Raw genomic sequence first — 15273 nt, 5'->3', positions numbered from 1 at the left:
TAATTGATGTATAATTAGCATGTAAAAAGCTGTTCATATTTAATGTATACAACTCAGTGAGTTTGGGATAAGTTTATACTCATGAACCCATTACCATCATCCCCTAACTTATCTATTACCTCCCAAAGTTTCCTCCCACTTCCTTTATTAAAATTTTTGGTAAAAATGCTTAATGCTTAAGATCTCCACTCTTAGCAAATTTCTGTCATGTAATACATTACTATTTTAGCTATAGGTACTATGCTATAGTCCCATAGACAGAGGAACCTGGTGGGCTGCAGTCCATAGGTTCCCAAAGAGTCAGACATGACTGAAGCGACTTAGCATGCACTATGCTATGTAGTAGATTTCCAGAACTTGTTTATCTTGTGTAACTAAACGTTATACATTTTGACCATCATCTTCCCATTTCCTCCTTCCTCAGCTCCTGGCAAACCACCATTCTATTGTTTTCTTTATGAATTTGACTATTTTAGATTCCACATGTTAAGTGAGACCGTACAATATGTGTATTTCTAGGTCTGGTTTATTTCACTTAATATAATGTTCTCCAGGTCCAGCCATATCATTGAAAATGGCAGGGTTTCCTTTTTTAAGACTGAATAATGTTCCATTGTGGGGTTTCCCTGGTGGATCAGACAGCAGAGAATCTGGCTGCAATGCAGGAGATCTGGGTTCGATATGTCATATCTTAATTTCCTTCGTTAACCAATGAACATTTAATTTAAGCTGTTTCCATATCTTAGCTATTGTGAATAATGTTAAAAATGAGAGTGTAAGTATCTCTTTGAGATTCTGACTCAATGCTTAAGATAAATCCCAAAAGTGGGACAAGGAAATTCTGGAATTTTAGAGCTCTTATGGGCCTCCCTGTCAATCCTCTGAGGGCACTGTAAATCATAAATATCTTCAATGTACAGCTGCAACGATTTCTTTGAAAAATGGACTTGGAGGTTAAAGGTAAATGAGCAATCCTTGCTCTGTATTTACTAATTGTTTGATTTTTAGAAAGTAATTTAACTCTTCCAGGCACAGTTTTCTCACCTATAGTATGAATTAGATTGGATCAAAAACATTGTGAGGCCCCTTTTGGTAGAAAGGACTTGAGCTATGACTTAAATCTGCTCATAGTTAAACATTTGCTTCATCTGTGTGTTTCACCTGAGGTGCTATTTCTACCGTCATTTGTATTCAGGCTTTTGGTAAACGTCCCCTACATCAAGATGTGCCCGACATCAAAAATTTTTTTTCAGTCTATTATGTAGAAGGTTTCTGATTCTGTAAGAAAAAACCCTGAATTTCCATTTTCTATCTCTAAAACTTCTTCATTTTTTCTCCTACTTGCTCTTTCAATTCTCCTTAGGGAAAAATGTTTCTTTCTTTCCCCCCGCCCCCTTTTAGGAGAATTTCTCATTTCTGCTGTTTCCCACACATTTTCTAGAAAGTTTTTAAAGTACTTAACTGTTGAGTGCATTTAAGGTATTTTTAAACTCTTTCGTGTTAAAGACTATCTCCTTCGCTATTAAAATGAACAAGGAGAAAGGCGCTCTGGAAAAGAATCCGTGCTCTCATTTGTTTAGACACCTACAAGGGTACTGGGTGTGTTACCGAAAGTTCATCTTTTCTCGAGGCTGCTTGTCTTAGAATGAAACTAATAGAAGTAATGGTGATGAAGAGAAACTGACATTTGATGGCATCTTTTAAGTTTTAGGATGCAATTGTGTCTAAAGACAAGCTACACTCACCTTTTCAATTATGTAAATGAACCTATGTGGCAGACAGCTTTTAAACCGACCTTTAATAATTAAATTTTAGCAATTTGACTTGAGAAAGCTGTAAAATCCGACTGCCTGCTATACATGACTGTGCCATCCCTTCCTCTTGAGGTTAGGTAATAACTTGCTTCTAATAAATAAAATAAGGCACAGGGGTGGGATGTCAATTGCATGGTTAGATTACTAAAGATTGTGACTCCTGCCTTCCTGGCACACCCGATTGCCCTACCGTTTGAACACTTTGAAGAAGCACACTGTCACGTGCGTGAGGTCAAACGGTAATGAAGGTGAAAGAGGAGAGTGAGAAAGCTGGCTTCAAACTCAACATTCAGAAAACTAAGATCATGACATCCAGTCCCATCACTTGATGGCAAATAGACGGGGAAACGATGGAGGCAGCAGTGACAGACTTTATTTTCTTGGACTCCAAAGTCACTGCAGATGGTGACCGCAGCCGTAAGATTAAAAGATGCTTGCTCCTTGGAAGAAAAGCTATGACCAACCTAGACAGTGTATTAAAAGACAGAAACATTACTTTACCAACATAGGTCTGTCTAGTCAAAGCTGTTTTTCCAGTCGTGATATACAGATGTGCGAGTTGGACCATAAATAAGGCTGAGAGCCAAAGAGTTGATGCTTTTGAACTGTGATGTTGGAGAAGACTCTTGAGAGTCCCTTGGACTGCAAGGAGATCAAGCCAGTTAATCCTAAAGGAAATCAGCCCTGAATATTCATTGGAGGGACTGATGCTGAAGCTGAAGCTCCAGTGTTTTGGCCACCTGATGCAAAGAGTGAACTCATTGGAAAAGACCCTGATTCTGCTCACCTGAAACTATCATAACATTATATGTTAATTGGCTATACCCATATACCTGGATTCCCAAGTAGCACAGTGGTGAAGAATCTGCCCGCCAATACAGGAGATACAAGAGACATGGGTTTGATCCCTGGGCTGGGAAGAGTCCCTGGAATAGGAAATGGCAGCCTATTCCAAGTATTCTTGCTTAAATTCCATGGACAGAGGATCTTGGGGGCTACAGTCTATTGGACTGCAAAGAGTTGGACACGACTGAGCGACTGAGCTGGTACATATACCCAATACAAAATTAAAAGTTAAGGAAGAAAAAATCTAGAAATAGAATGACCATGTGACCCAGCAATTCCACTACTGGGCATGTGCCCAGAGAAAACCAGAATTCCAAAAGACACAGGCACCCCAACGTTCACTGCAGCACTGTTTACAACAGGCAGGACATGGAAGCAGCCTGAATGCCCATCAGCAGAGAAATGGGTAAAGAAGATGTGGTACGTATACAGGGTGCAATATTACTCAGCCATAAAAAGGAAAGAAATCGGGTCATTTGTAGAGACGTGGATGGACCTAGTGACTGTCATACAGAGTGAAGTAAGTCAGAAAGAGAGAATCAAATACCGTGTATTAACACATAAATGTGAAATCTAGAAAAATTGCATGGATGATCTTATTTGCAAAACAATAATAGAGACAGAGATGTAGAGAATAAACATATGGATACCAGTGGGGGAAAGTGAGGTGGTGGTATGAATTGGGAGATTGGGGTTGACATATACATATTATTGATACTAAGTATAAATACATAATTAATGAGAACCTACCCAGTGCTCTGCAGTAACCTAAATGGGAAGGAAATTTAAAATGAAAAAATATTTCCATATATATGTGTATATATATATATATATATATATACGGAAATTGTTTATATTGTATTATTACTTGGTCGTCTCTTTGGTGGCACAGTGGTAAAAAATCCACCCACTGATGCCAGAGACACGGGTTCTCTCCCTGGGTAGGGAAGATCCTAGGAAGTAGGAAATGGCGACCCATTCCAGAGTTCTTGCCTGGAGAATCCCAGGGACAGAGGAGCCTGGTGGGTTGCCATCTATGGGGTTGCGCAGAGTCAGACATGTCTGAAGTGACTTAGCATGCATGCATGCATTGGAGAAGGAAATGGCAACCCACTCCAGTATTCTTGCCTGGAGAATCCCAGGGACAGAGGAGCCTGGTGGGCTGCCGTCTCTGGGGTCGCACAGAGTTGGACGAGACTGAAACGATTTAGCAGCAGCAGCACACACTGTTAACTGAAGTATTGTTACTCATTTCTTACAGATTGCTGAGTTTACCTGTGCTGCTGAATGGTAATTGTCTGAAGACTACAGAATTTCTTGACACCTATAAGTGGAAATTTGTTAATATTTTGTCTACTTGAAGGAATTCTGCATCTTTCGGATCTTGAAGGGATGCAGGGCCTGTCTCCCGTATGACAGATGAAGGCACCACCTATCTGCTTTTCCGTCTTTCTATCGAGCTGGAGCAAAGGCGTGTGGGAATATTAAGCTGAACGTGAAGGCAGAGAAGCAGCTGTCCGTGGGGAAATCTCAGGAAAGCACAATGCAGGAAGTGGGAAGAGCCTCTCCAAAGGCCCCCTGCTGGAGGTTCTTGGTGTTTTTGAGGCACAACAAGGAAGTCAGTGTGTTTGGGGCACTATAAACAAGGGGCCAAGTAGCAGATTTGCAGACTTATGTTATACACACAGTTCCAAGAGTCATTTAAAAGATGAAGAAATTGAAATCAAGAGGTGGTGACTTGCCCAAGATTGCACAGTAAGTAGCAAAACCAGAGCTTGGAAGCTCCTCTTCTGATCCAAAGTCTTGTGTTTTAAATCAAGATGCCATTTTATGTTCACCTCTAGATTGCCTTAACATTTTGTTTATGTCTTTGTGGTCTCTCTTTTGTTAAAGTTATCAAACGTCAGGAATCACACCTTCTGGGGTTGCATTGAATGAATGCAGCACAAAGTTCAAATAAATGCTTTCTAAGAACATTTGATGAACCTCTTTAAACAATAGACTGTTCTTTCTGCTTCAATTTATTGTGGTAGACTTGGCTGAATTTCTTAATTTAGTGGAAATAATTCAGAGTAGATTTATCTGATTATCTAGCAGTTTAGCAATAACATTCTGTACCTATATCATATTATTTATCTTAAACCCATTTACAAATTTTGTATGGATTAAAATTACTTGTATATTCAAACATTCAACTAAGGAGACAAAACTTAAAATCATATTCAATACAACTGAGATTATTCAGAGCATACTGTCATACATAATACATACATACACATATCCATAACTAAATGAGTGCTCAAACCAAAAATATTTTTTCAATCCCTAATGAAGAATTAAATGCATCTTTACTGATGGTGTAACATTGTAATAGGCAGGTGATTTAATTTGTGTTATTTTAAAAATGTAATTATTAAATATTCATGACATATTATGCTTTATAAGACTTAAATACTCATACAAAAATCATATGGTGAAGATAAAATGCAGACAAAGAGTCTGGGTTCCCACAGCCACCGACCCCTAAATGACCTGCTAATAAATGCCAGATTCTCATCTTGTAAAACTCCTATGGGAGAATAATAAAGGATGAACATTTGGTCCAACATTTATATAAAACAAGTACCTTTAGTTTTCTTTCAAAAGAATCATTTTCTAGCTCTATAAATGTCTGTAGTCCTTTATGAAAATGTGCACCTCATATCACACAGCTAGAACCATAAACGTACACAGTTACACACAGAAGTTCAGACATCCGGCCTAGCCAGTCTAGATGATTTAAATTAAAGTTGATATTTACATTTTCCTAGTTCCTAGTACATTTACCAGCTAATTATATAATCCTTCTTTTCTTGGACCATAACTTTGGTTGTGAAATTTGGGGGAATAAATTTATGTAGATTCACAACAGAAATAAAATGAACATAATCAGTCTAGCAATTAGTCATTGCTACAAGCCAGAATTCCCAAACTTTTTTGTCCAAGGGGACTACAGAACAGATGGGTACACTTAGAGCAGTGAAGAAAATAATGAGGTTGTGACTAATACAAATATAAACTAAAATAAATATAACAAAGATACTTAGAAGTGAGTCTAAATTAAGAGAGTGGGAAAAACTATGCCAAGAAGTATATACAAAGCTCAGTGTTTGCCATAGTCATAGCTTTTCCTCAAGAAAAGCAACTCTTGGAATCCCTGTGGTTAATTTAATAGTTGCAGTGGCTTATGCCATATAAGTCTGCTTCAACTTTAGTTGTTTTCAGAGCAAAAGTTTGTCCTGGAGACAAAGGCTTAGCCATTGCTCTTGTTCAGTGGCTAAGTCGTGTCTGACTCTTTGTGACCCCTTGGACTGCAGTGTATCAGGCTTCCCTGTCCTTCACCATCTCCCGGAGTTTGCTCAGACTCATACCCATTGAGTTGGCGATGCTCTCTGATCATCCTCTGCCACCCCCTTCTCCTCCTGCCTTCAATCCTTCCCAGCATCAGGGTCTTTTCCAGTGAGTCAGCTTTTTGCATCAGGTGGCCAAAGTATTGGAGCTTCAGCTTCAGCATCAGTCCTTCCAGTGAATATTCAGGACGGATTTCCTTTAGGATGGACTACTTTGATCTCCTTTCTTATAGTCCAAGGGACTCTCAAGAGTCTTCTCCACCACCACAGTTCAAAAGCATTAATTCTTTGGCACTCAGCCTTCTTTATGGTCCAACACATCAGTTGTAAGAAAATCTTGCCCCATAGATTAGATGTTCCGTATCGGATAATAGCAGATCTACTCAATCACATTCGTCTAGAGGGAAAGGAGTGCTAATTGCATTCTAGTCTAATAATTAACATTCCCAGATTTCCCTAATTTTCAGGTTCTCTATATGCTTTGCTGTGAATCAGCTTTTGAAGCTCTAGGACAGAGACGGATATGGACAATGAGAGGTTCCCAAGCTATGATAGTTGGTTACTAATATACTCCTATAATGGACTCACCATAGTTACTCAGTGAGAGTCTCTTAGTTATCAGAAAAAGGTGCAGTTCTTGATGCCAGAATGTCCTAGATAGATTAGGGGTTGGAATGGGAGAGAAAGAGGGGGAGGGAGTGAGATAGAAAGAGAGGAGGAAGAGAAAAAGGAGGAGGGGAAGGGAGGTATAGGGGAGGGGAGGGCAGGGGAGGGGAGAGTAGAAAGAGAGACAAGAGAGACAGCAGTTACAAAGGAGGAGGTTCTTCCCAGTTCAATGTACCTAAAAAAGCACCCACACCCTAAAATCCATGAAGAAAATAAATTTATAGAACCAAAAATATCAAAATCAACAATATCAAAATATCAAAAGCAATGGGAGAATAAATTACAATCAGAGAAAAAAATTACAGAGCTACAAAGTGTCGAAATTCGTCTGGACTCCAAAGAAATAAAAGAAGGAAAAATACCACATAGGCAGAGATGATGACAGCAAAAGTAATAAATAAAATCAAAGAAGAAAGCTTAAATTTAAAAACTTACATATAGAATGACCCTAGAGTGGGGTTGGTGGTATATTCCTGTCATAGAAGTCTTAATGACAGACAAGAGGATGAGGACACAGATGAGCGAGACCAGGTTTGAGTATGAGCTCATCATTTTTATCTGTCAAGCTTTTTGCAAATGACATAGTTTTATCTATAGCATGGAAACATAAATATCTCCTATCTCAAAAAGTTATTACAAAAACTATTGTTAATTATTTTCAAGTACTTAGAATAATGCTTGGTACATTGTAAGTGTTCAGTCAGTCATAATAGCTATTACTATTTCTTTTCTGTATGCTTAAAATAATTCATCATATAGTAAGTTTTTAAAAAAAGAATGGAAGTGGAATAAAAAATGTTAAAAGTGTAATTGGCTGAGAATATGTCTATAAAATAAATACAAATTTAAAAGTTGGTCACAGAAGACACACAATGTTAAATGTTAATTTTTACAGAAAACTAACCTTAGATATCGTATTTTATCAATTAATACTATGAATGAGACAGAGAAGAAGTAAAAGTATTTCTCTGTTTATGTTAGAGGAAATCAAGAGACATTATTTTAATTTAGGCAGTATTCAGAGACATGCAAAATGCAAAAGAAATCCCAGGGCTGATCTCCTTCAGAATGGACTGGTTGGATCTCCTTGCAGTCCAAGGGACTCTCAAGAGTCTTCTCCAACACCACGCTTCAAAAGCATCAATTCTTTGGTGCTCAGCCTTCTTCACAGTCCAACTCTCACATCCATACATGACCACAGGAAAAACCATAGCCTTGACTAGACAGACCTTTGTTGGCAAAGTAATGTCTCTGCTTTTGAATATGCTATCTAGGTTGGTCATAACTTTCTTTCCAAGGAGTAAGCGTCTTTTAATTTCATGGCTACAGTCACCATCTGCAGTGATTTTGGAGCCCCCCAAAATAAAGTCTGACACTGTTTCCACTGTTTCCCCATCTATTTCCCATGAAGTGATGGGACCAGATGCCATGATCTTCGTTTTCTGAACGTAGAGCTTTAAGCCAACTTTTTCACTCTCCTCTCTCACTTTCCCCTGGGATTTCTTTGGAAGGAATGATGCTGAAGCTGAAACTCCAGTACTTAGGCCACCTCATGCGAAGAGTTGACTCATTGGAAAAGACCCTGATGCTGGGAGGGATTGGGGGCAGGAGGAGAAGGGGACAACAGAGGATGAGATGGCTGGATGGCATCACTGACTCGATGGACTTGAGTCTGAGTGAAGTCCGTGAATTGGTGATGGACAGGGAGGCCTGGCGTGCTGTGATTCATGGGGTCGCAAATAGTCGGACATGACTGAGCAACTGAACTGAACTGAAAATGCAAAAAAAAAAAAAAAAAAGGAAAACATAAAGTAGTGCATCCATCATAGAATAGAAAACAACAGAAAGGGTAAAGAATCCTAGGAACATAGAAATCAAAGTACAGATTTTCAGATGTAAGAAGACATATCAATGATTTTTAAAATACATAAACTGATAAAGTGATATTATGTAAATTTAAAATCTCAAGTGTTAGATTAAAAAGTGGCATGCTACTATATGATACTTAAACTAGAAAGCTAAAGCTGAAATACAACCTGGGTAAAAACAAAATAATTTTGAAGATTTATTAGAAAAATTAAAAAAAGAGAAACTTGGTTGGTAACCAAAAAGCAAATATAACAAACAGGATAAGTTCATGTTGATAAAATACACCATCTACAATTAGGATAGAAACATGGATTTTATGACCCATAGTATAAAATTATATAAAATAAAAAAGAGATAAAACACATTATTTTATAAAGATAAAGTTGTTACAATAGATAGGAACAGTCTTGTTGTTAGGTGGGGCTTGTTCTTATGGGGCTTCCCTGATAGATCAGTTGGTAAAGAATCCACCTGCAAGGCAGGAGACCCTGGTTCTGATTCCTGGGTCAGGAAGATCTGCTGGAGAAGGGATAGGCTACCCACTCCAGTGTTCTTGGGTTTCCCTTGTGGCTCAGCTGGTAAAGAATCTGCCTCCTATGAGGGAGACCTGGGTTCGATCCGTGGGTTGGGAAGATCCTCTGGAGAAGGGAAAGGCTACCCACTCTAGTAGTCTGGCCTGGAGAATTCCATGGACTATACAGTCCATGGAGTTGCAAAGAGTTGGACACAACTGAGACTTCAAAAAAAAAAAAAAAGAATTCTTAGGTGATGGGATAAAAATTGAAAAACTTATATAACTAAACAAGTTTTGATATTTCATATAAGCACATATAACTATATCAAACACAAATAGCACTATTTACATATACGAGCAAATTATGTAGCTTTTCTGTAAGCAGATAGATTTTTTGGCATGTTTTTGATAGACAGAGGTTTAAAAAAAAATCTTCAATTTATCCAGAGACTAGTATTTATTTAGTCAATATTTTCTGCTCATAATGTGATATAAATGACCTTTATTAACAAAAGCTTAAACAACAAAGCAAATGACTTTTTGTTCAGTTGAGCTTTTGCTAATTGATTTCTATTTAAAACCACTATGAAATTTAAAGTCCCTTTTCTAAATAACTTGTGGATCAAAGAGAAGATCAAAACAGCATTTGTAGGGTATGAAGGAAATATTAGCTGTATCAGAAGACAGAAAAAGGGTGGAAATCTAGCTGATAATATTGTGAATCTAGCGTTACCTTGATACCAAAACCGGGAAAAAGAAACCACAAAAAATTAAAGAATAATTTTGCATGATGATACAGACGCAAAAATCCTTAATGGAATACATGGAAACACCAGCAGAATTACTTATCAAACCAAGCTGACTTTACCCCAAAAATGCAATTAATTTTAGTTCTCTTATGTGTGATAATTGCATCGACAGTGTAAGCAAAATAAACCCTGTGAGAATTTTAATAGGTCTCCTCAATACAGAATTTTAATAGATGCGCAACTTCCCTACACTCAGTTCCCTCATTTGTAAAATGTAAATAACAGCAGTACGCACCTCAGAGGTTTGTTGTGGGGATTAAGTAAATTAATCTAGGTAATATGCTAACAGTGTTTGAGAATGGAATATAAATATTAGCTACTATTTGTCAGAACTATTTCCCTTAAAATTTAGATAATTAAGCCTATATTCATTCTATAATAAAGACTCTCTTTTATGTCCAGAGCCAACATGATAATTCATTATAAAACAAAGGAATTATAGCCACTGAGATAAATAAAAGTGCAGCAGGCATACAGTTATTAATTTTTGATATTTTATAATAATTTTGATCTATAGTATATTATTTAAAACAAAAATAAGAGATACAATGATTGGCTGAAGAAGACAAAATATAAACTTTTTCATTTGCTGAAAACTCTTGCAGAATTTTATAACTCATAGAATTCTGTAAAATTGTAAGATACAAAATGAATACACAGCCTTACTTTACACCAAAAACAGAAGATAATGTCTCATGGAAGACTTCTTTCTCATTGATATAAGCAACATAAAAAAACACGGAAATAAATATTATGCTAAGGAAGTGGGAGATATGTAAAATTTATTGTGCAATCATACAGTAGAATATTCTGTGTACGTTAAGATAGTGGTTCTAAAGGATTTTAGATTATGTGGGGTGCTTTCTGCAATGGTTATATGATAAAAGCAAGTGATAGGCTTTGAATTCGTAGTCTCCATCAAGTGTGTGGTGCATGTGTGCTAAGTTGCTTCAGTTATGTCCAACTCTTAGTGACCCCATGGACTGCAGCCCGCCAGGCTCCTCTGTCCGTGGTATTCTCTAGGCAAGAACACTGGAGTGGGTTGTATGCCCTCCTCCAGGTTTCTCCATCTAGTACATATTACTATATGTAGATGTTAAAAGAAAAATCACTGAGGAATTACAAAATGCTGTCAGGAATGTATGGCAAAACCCACTACAATATTGTAAAGTAATTAGCCTCCAATTAAAATGAATAAATTAATTTTCAAACAATAACAACAGCAGCAAACAATGTTCATCTCCATTTGCTGGAATTCACTTTGATTCTTATTTTTTTCTATTTTCTAAATTTTCTGAATGATCATTATATGTTTTCTATAATTTGAAAAATATATAACTAACATGTAGGTGCATGCAATTTTTAAATATTTCTTTGGTTTTATCATAAACCTCAAACATTTTATATTTAAGCAACCAATTTATGTGTAATCTATATTTGTATCTTCTGAAAATTTGAGACTATGTATTGAAATAAGAAATTTCCAGGATGGATTTGTATAATTTACATTTGAGATGTCATTCAAAACTACTTCACAATCTTCCTTTTTGAGTAATGATTAGAAACTGGAGTAAGCAAATAGAAGCACCTTGAATGTTAATCCACTGGCAAGGATGAACAAGAAGACTTTGACATACTCTAAAATTGAGGGGGCATAACAGACTATCCTCTGATCTACGGTAAGCACGTGCGAAATTGACAGTGGTCAGTAGATAACACCCAGGTGACTGGATCCTAGGCTTGTGGGTTCCCAGCACGTGTAAGATTTCCATCCCAAACGCGGCACAAACGCTTTTGAGCCATCAATTGTTAAAAAACAAAAACAAAGCAAAACCCTAGATCAGAATATTTATCCATGGTAAGTAGTATGAATAGACCCCCCAACGAGTTTTGGGGTCTCCTTGATGCTCTGTCTGGTGTAAGAACTCGTGAAGTTTGCACATTTGACATACTGGGAAGGAGCTCTGATAAGAAGTGAATCTTAATTTCCTGCTTCTCCAAGTTGAGATGCTCAGCGTATCCCTCTACTGAGCTCTTCTGTGTAATTGTGTTCTTAAAGACTTTAGGAAGCGCCATTCAGGCGAGATGCCGAACCACAAGCAGGAAACACATATGCCTGTTTCTCTGACTTGATGCTGTAATTTCTTTCTGCCTTACATCCCATGCTTCAGCAACTACAGTTTTCTTTCTGTTTCTTAAACACGTGTTCGCTGTGTGAGAGCCTTTATATTTGCTGCCTCTACTGTGTGCAAGTACTGTGCACCCTACTGCTTCACCACGACTTTACTGTCATCGGTGTTTCAGCTCAGATACGGCACGTTTCCTGTTCATCTAACGGCGTCGTTACGATCATTCTCTGTCTCATCTCCCAGTTTTAATTCTTTAGAACTGTTACACCTATATGAATCATCTTACTTGTCTGTTGATTATTTTATGTAATACACTATCATATGAGCAGAATCATTACCCACAGAACCCACTGCACCATCCGTAGTACTTAGTACATATCACAAAATGGGTGCTCCACAACTCTCTGTTGAATACAAGAATGAATGAGTCCATGAATTACAGTAAACTTCAAATCTGAGGTTGAGTCAGAGGTTTTGGATACTGTGAAAGGAATCTCTCTCCTCTCCTATCACATCTAATAATCGCTTTCTGTTAATATACATAAACATTATATAAAATGATTTATTTTTAAATCATCTGAGTTGAGGATGATTGCAGAGAAAATAAAAGCTGGAGATAGGCTGGGTTTCAGATCACTATCAGCGTTGACCATTGGTGTTGGTGTTGAAGAAACCAATACTGGAAAGAGGGATGAAAAAAATTGGGAGTGGAATATTTTTTTTAGATTTGGCATGTTTTCCATGTGTATATATATTAGTCATTACTCTTTATATTGTGAGTTTTCTTTTAGCATGTTCAAATTCCATGATCAAATCACGATTGGGTGTTTGAAAAAAATAATTCTGTCACTCTTTTGGCCATTATCTTGTATTATAGCTTGGTAATCAATTATGCAAGAAGTTGAGCTTGGCATAGTAAGTGTTCTCAGATCAAGTCAGCCGGATGCCTACTACTTTATACAGCAGGCAGTTTGAGATATCTTTTTTGGCCATATTATGCCATCTATATATGCTGTTGAATATTTAAAGGGATATAGATAAATTTTTAAAAATCTGAATAGGTTATTTATGTCACATATTCAATTATTTCTAACATATGATCCATAAAATATTTGGATTTCTTGTCTTACAGTTCATGATATAAATGATTAAACATGATTAAAGCAAGTAATTAAACTTGACGATTAACACTAATATTTTTTGATCTTTGGGGATTTTTAGATCCAAAAGCAGAGAGTTTAATTTTTAGTTTTGTATTTGCATAATCTGTCCTGTACACAGTTTTAATATTAAGAAAAGTACTCATTTGAGACTAAGAGTTTTTTCTACTTGAATTCTAGAAGTTACTTCTTTTAGTTATTGAGCAACAGAGACAAGAAATTATGTATTCTTTAGTGTTAAATTTATTAAGTTAATGAATTTGTGTTAGGAGTTTATAGTATGCAATATTTTAGACTCCTGTTCCAAAAAATAAAAGGATTATTATTCCTTGTGATCAAAATAAATTTTTGCACTTGTATTCATCTGTTCAACTTGTATTACAATTATTGTGTATGTATATATTACAAAAATAGGTAAATATAAGCAAATTAGACATTCGGAATATTTTAAAGAGTCCACATGCTAATCTAAAATATATACATCCTTTTGGAAGGAAAGAAAGTGTGATATTTGTTGCAAGAGAGGAAGACTGCTTACCAACATTACTGATTCTTAGAGCCTGTTGGAGAATGAAGCTAACCAAGGGAAAGCCCTGTGGGGGTTAGGAAGCCAGTTAAGCTTCACACATATGTTTGCTGCAGTTGGAAGAAAGATTTCTCATCCCCCTTTGACTGCATTAAAAAGCATTGGAAAGGCTGTGGATTCAGGTTTCATGCTCTTTGCAACTGAATTCTTTTCCTTTTCATATTTTAAATTTGTAACATGTTCTATATAGTCCTTAAGTGAACATCCTGTTTTCAGGACTTGTAAAACTCCATTGCTTTGAACAGCGAGCCACATGGCAAGACTACAAACATAAATCGCCCAGCTGTTAAGACGGAAAATACCATATAAATCACTGTGGAAGCATCTTGTCTTACTATTTTGGAGAGCCCACTGAAGTATTTTCAAGGAAAGGGATGCTAAATTTTTTAAAGTCTACAAAAAGCACTGTCATGATTCTTTGGACTTTACATTATAATTTCAGATTGTTTCATGAAGGGAAACTTTGTATAGCTTGTTCTTCAAGTAAAGAAAAAAAATTCCCACTGATTTCTCTCTTGTCCCTGGTCTCCTCCATGTGGTTTGTGAAATATGACACTGTATCATGATTTAAATCTATTTAAATGACTATTTTTAAGTTCTTTGAAATAAAATTCTAGTTATCCCCACCTTGACCTTAGAAATAAAAATGAAGTCTGTGGCCAGTCTTCTGGATTGCAAATGTTTCTGTGAAGACGCACAACCTTCACCAGGACTATCCTAGAAGCTGGGCATTCTGGAACCATACAGAGGTAGGGTGGATACTCCTGCCATGGGTAGTTTTTGTTCTTTATGTCATATATTTTTAAATTGAACAGATATTTTATATGCCGGCAGAGAAAATTATAGTGAGAGAAGGAGAAAAAGTCTAAACGCTTTAAGAAAGGAGGCTTGGATTTTGAGACAGGTAAGTTATTGAACGATATTAAATGTTAAATATATGTTACTTGCCTCTCCTGTTTTAGTCCCAGATTCTAATGTGTGGAGCCCATTAGGTGGCCTTGCTGCTTTCACTTCAGTCACCTCTTCACTCTCCATGGAACTGTGGGGTCACTGCTCCCAGCAATCCCCAAGGAGCAAAAATCCCTGCAACTAAAAAAGCAAACAAACACGAAAACCAATTCGAAATGAAAGTCTTAATTCATGTAAGTCTCTCAGGGAATGTTTAATTTTAAGGAAGCCTCTATGTTGTTTTCTGTTTCTCAAGGGCCTTCAGTTCCTTATCAGTTCCTGGAAAACAGGAAGGAGCAGAGCTGCACACAGTTCTCAGGACTGAGGTCATGAGACAGAACGCATACCTGGATTCTTTTCAGGAACCTTTTACTTTTCTGTAAAACTACTTAGTCATGTTCCTATTTCCAATACATGGATTGTCTTCTGGCCCTGTGACGATTGTTACTCCCTTAGTTACTGTTGCTATGCATTTGGTTTTGGTGTTTTTGCTCAACTTTATTTTTCTGCCTAAAGCTTCCTTGTATAACAATATATAAGCAC

General features: G+C 36.9%; 1 long non-coding RNA gene across 1 annotated transcript; it reads left to right on the top strand.

Annotated features, from left to right (window-relative positions):
- The first annotated feature begins 4278 nt into the window (after positions 1 to 4278).
- On the top strand, positions 4279 to 14870 carry LOC129642305 (uncharacterized). The gene is made up of 3 exons (XR_008709608.1): positions 4279 to 4415; positions 14421 to 14531; positions 14745 to 14870. It is a non-coding gene; the product is annotated as an uncharacterized LOC129642305 (long non-coding RNA).
- The last annotated feature ends 403 nt before the right edge of the window (positions 14871 to 15273 follow it).

This window comes from Bubalus kerabau, chromosome 1 (assembly GCF_029407905.1).
Source record: "Bubalus kerabau isolate K-KA32 ecotype Philippines breed swamp buffalo chromosome 1, PCC_UOA_SB_1v2, whole genome shotgun sequence".
Taxonomy (NCBI): domain Eukaryota; kingdom Metazoa; phylum Chordata; class Mammalia; order Artiodactyla; family Bovidae; genus Bubalus; species Bubalus kerabau.
The sequence above is the reverse complement of the archived record's forward strand: the minus strand, read 5'-3'. Positions and strand labels throughout refer to the sequence as shown.